Consider the following 433-nt stretch of genomic DNA (forward strand, 5'->3'; position numbering starts at 1 on the left):
ACTAAATGTAAACAACATTTAAAGAAGATCATTAAGATACAATCAAATCCCTAAGCCTTCCCGCCTCTATTCCTCCTTGCAAGCTGAATATCCTTCAGCATACATATCAGGGGCGGATCCATGATTTATGGAAAGCAGTATCACTGCATAGTTAACATTTTTAATAAAAAAACTGTATCTGTCCTTGATGAGTTTTCATATTATGAAAAAAGCACATAATCATATCGTTAGTAACATTATCAAATAAATATTGCTAGCCAGTGATTGACTCAATCATCGGGATCCTTATTTATTCGATCATATACTTTAGCAGAAGTTGTTTATTTTACCCTAGCTTATTCATTGTATTCTTAATATCTTATTATAATTTCTTTCCATCTGTAGTTTCAAATTTGTTAATGTAATAGAACTTAAAATCTTTTATAGTTGATTC

Source organism: Asparagus officinalis, chromosome 3 (assembly GCF_001876935.1).
Source record: "Asparagus officinalis chromosome 3, Aspof.V1, whole genome shotgun sequence".
In the NCBI taxonomy this organism is placed as follows: Eukaryota; Viridiplantae; Streptophyta; class Magnoliopsida; order Asparagales; family Asparagaceae; genus Asparagus; species Asparagus officinalis.